The sequence below is a fragment of the Lygodium microphyllum genome, chromosome 16 (assembly GCF_053477565.2).
Source record: "Lygodium microphyllum isolate KBCC chromosome 16, Lygodium_microphyllum_v1.1.10, whole genome shotgun sequence".
Taxonomy (NCBI): domain Eukaryota; kingdom Viridiplantae; phylum Streptophyta; class Polypodiopsida; order Schizaeales; family Lygodiaceae; genus Lygodium; species Lygodium microphyllum.
This window is the reverse complement of record NC_141150.1, coordinates 149,185,269-149,188,877: the sequence shown is the minus strand read 5'-3', so window position 1 is coordinate 149,188,877 and position 3,609 is coordinate 149,185,269.

The following is a 3,609-nucleotide window of genomic DNA, read 5'->3' as shown; positions in this document are numbered from 1 at the left end:
TTTAGGGTTTAGGGTTTAGGGTTTAGGGTTTAGGGTTTAGGGTTTAGGGTTTAGGGTTTAGGGTTTAGGGTTTAGGGTTTAGGGTTTAGGGTTTAGGGTTTAGGGTTTAGGGTTTAGGGTTTAGGGTTTAGGGTTTAGGGTTTAGGGTTTAGGGTTTAGGGTTTAGGGTTTAGGGTTTAGGGTTTAGGGTTTAGGGTTTAGGGTTTAGGGTTTAGGGTTTAGGGTTTAGGGTTTAGGGTTTAGGGTTTAGGGTTTAGGGTTTAGGGTTTAGGGTTTAGGGTTTAGGGTTTAGGGTTTAGGGTTTAGGGTTTAGGGTTTAGGGTTTAGGGTTTAGGGTTTAGGGTTTAGGGTTTAGGGTTTAGGGTTTAGGGTTTAGGGTTTAGGGTTTAGGGTTTAGGGTTTAGGGTTTAGGGTTTAGGGTTTAGGGTTTAGGGTTTAGGGTTTAGGGTTTAGGGTTTAGGGTTTAGGGTTTAGGGTTTAGGGTTTAGGGTTTAGGGTTTAGGGTTTAGGGTTTAGGGTTTAGGGTTTAGGGTTTAGGGTTTAGGGTTTAGGGTTTAGGGTTTAGGGTTTAGGGTTTAGGGTTTAGGGTTTAGGGTTTAGGGTTTAGGGTTTAGGGTTTAGGGTTTAGGGTTTAGGGTTTAGGGTTTAGGGTTTAGGGTTTAGGGTTTAGGGTTTAGGGTTTAGGGTTTAGGGTTTAGGGTTTAGGGTTTAGGGTTTAGGGTTTAGGGTTTAGGGTTTAGGGTTTAGGGTTTAGGGTTTAGGGTTTAGGGTTTAGGGTTTAGGGTTTAGGGTTTAGGGTTTAGGGTTTAGGGTTTAGGGTTTAGGGTTTAGGGTTTAGGGTTTAGGGTTTAGGGTTTAGGGTTTAGGGTTTAGGGTTTAGGGTTTAGGGTTTAGGGTTTAGGGTTTAGGGTTTAGGGTTTAGGGTTTAGGGTTTAGGGTTTAGGGTTTAGGGTTTAGGGTTTAGGGTTTAGGGTTTAGGGTTTAGGGTTTAGGGTTTAGGGTTTAGGGTTTAGGGTTTAGGGTTTAGGGTTTAGGGTTTAGGGTTTAGGGTTTAGGGTTTAGGGTTTAGGGTTTAGGGTTTAGGGTTTAGGGTTTAGGGTTTAGGGTTTAGGGTTTAGGGTTTAGGGTTTAGGGTTTAGGGTTTAGGGTTTAGGGTTTAGGGTTTAGGGTTTAGGGTTTAGGGTTTAGGGTTTAGGGTTTAGGGTTTAGGGTTTAGGGTTTAGGGTTTAGGGTTTAGGGTTTAGGGTTTAGGGTTTAGGGTTTAGGGTTTAGGGTTTAGGGTTTAGGGTTTAGGGTTTAGGGTTTAGGGTTTAGGGTTTAGGGTTTAGGGTTTAGGGTTTAGGGTTTAGGGTTTAGGGTTTAGGGTTTAGGGTTTAGGGTTTAGGGTTTAGGGTTTAGGGTTTAGGGTTTAGGGTTTAGGGTTTAGGGTTTAGGGTTTAGGGTTTAGGGTTTAGGGTTTAGGGTTTAGGGTTTAGGGTTTAGGGTTTAGGGTTTAGGGTTTAGGGTTTAGGGTTTAGGGTTTAGGGTTTAGGGTTTAGGGTTTAGGGTTTAGGGTTTAGGGTTTAGGGTTTAGGGTTTAGGGTTTAGGGTTTAGGGTTTAGGGTTTAGGGTTTAGGGTTTAGGGTTTAGGGTTTAGGGTTAGGGTTTAGGGTTTAGGGTTTAGGGTTTAGGGTTTAGGGTTTAGGGTTTAGGGTTTAGGGTTTAGGGTTTAGGGTTTAGGGTTTAGGGTTTAGGGTTTAGGGTTTAGGGTTTAGGGTTTAGGGTTTAGGGTTTAGGGTTTAGGGTTTAGGGTTTAGGGTTTAGGGTTTAGGGTTTAGGGTTTAGGGTTTAGGGTTTAGGGTTTAGGGTTTAGGGTTTAGGGTTTAGGGTTTAGGGTTTAGGGTTTAGGGTTTAGGGTTTAGGGTTTAGGGTTTAGGGTTTAGGGTTTAGGGTTTAGGGTTTAGGGTTTAGGGTTTAGGGTTTAGGGTTTAGGGTTTAGGGTTTAGGGTTTAGGGTTTAGGGTTTAGGGTTTAGGGTTTAGGGTTTAGGGTTTAGGGTTTAGGGTTTAGGGTTTAGGGTTTAGGGTTTAGGGTTTAGGGTTTAGGGTTTAGGGTTTAGGGTTTAGGGTTTAGGGTTTAGGGTTTAGGGTTTAGGGTTTAGGGTTTAGGGTTTAGGGTTTAGGGTTTAGGGTTTAGGGTTTAGGGTTTAGGGTTTAGGGTTTAGGGTTTAGGGTTTAGGGTTTAGGGTTTAGGGTTTAGGGTTTAGGGTTTAGGGTTTAGGGTTTAGGGTTTAGGGTTTAGGGTTTAGGGTTTAGGGTTTAGGGTTTAGGGTTTAGGGTTTAGGGTTTAGGGTTTAGGGTTTAGGGTTTAGGGTTTAGGGTTTAGGGTTTAGGGTTTAGGGTTTAGGGTTTAGGGTTTAGGGTTTAGGGTTTAGGGTTTAGGGTTTAGGGTTTAGGGTTTAGGGTTTAGGGTTTAGGGTTTAGGGTTTAGGGTTTAGGGTTTAGGGTTTAGGGTTTAGGGTTTAGGGTTTAGGGTTTAGGGTTTAGGGTTTAGGGTTTAGGGTTTAGGGTTTAGGGTTTAGGGTTTAGGGTTTAGGGTTTAGGGTTTAGGGTTTAGGGTTTAGGGTTTAGGGTTTAGGGTTTAGGGTTTAGGGTTTAGGGTTTAGGGTTTAGGGTTTAGGGTTTAGGGTTTAGGGTTTAGGGTTTAGGGTTTAGGGTTTAGGGTTTAGGGTTTAGGGTTTAGGGTTTAGGGTTTAGGGTTTAGGGTTTAGGGTTTAGGGTTTAGGGTTTAGGGTTTAGGGTTTAGGGTTTAGGGTTTAGGGTTTAGGGTTTAGGGTTTAGGGTTTAGGGTTTAGGGTTTAGGGTTTAGGGTTTAGGGTTTAGGGTTTAGGGTTTAGGGTTTAGGGTTTAGGGTTTAGGGTTTAGGGTTTAGGGTTTAGGGTTTAGGGTTTAGGGTTTAGGGTTTAGGGTTTAGGGTTTAGGGTTTAGGGTTTAGGGTTTAGGGTTTAGGGTTTAGGGTTTAGGGTTTAGGGTTTAGGGTTTAGGGTTTAGGGTTTAGGGTTTAGGGTTTAGGGTTTAGGGTTTAGGGTTTAGGGTTTAGGGTTTAGGGTTTAGGGTTTAGGGTTTAGGGTTTAGGGTTTAGGGTTTAGGGTTTAGGGTTTAGGGTTTAGGGTTTAGGGTTTAGGGTTTAGGGTTTAGGGTTTAGGGTTTAGGGTTTAGGGTTTAGGGTTTAGGGTTTAGGGTTTAGGGTTTAGGGTTTAGGGTTTAGGGTTTAGGGTTTAGGGTTTAGGGTTTAGGGTTTAGGGTTTAGGGTTTAGGGTTTAGGGTTTAGGGTTTAGGGTTTAGGGTTTAGGGTTTAGGGTTTAGGGTTTAGGGTTTAGGGTTTAGGGTTTAGGGTTTAGGGTTTAGGGTTTAGGGTTTAGGGTTTAGGGTTTAGGGTTTAGGGTTTAGGGTTTAGGGTTTAGGGTTTAGGGTTTAGGGTTTAGGGTTTAGGGTTTAGGGTTTAGGGTTTAGGGTTTAGGGTTTAGGGTTTAGGGTTTAGGGTTTAGGGTTTAGGGTTTAGGGTTTAGGGTTTAGGGTTTAGGGTTTAGGGTTTAGGGTTTAGGGTTTAGGGTTTAGGGTTTAGGGTTTAG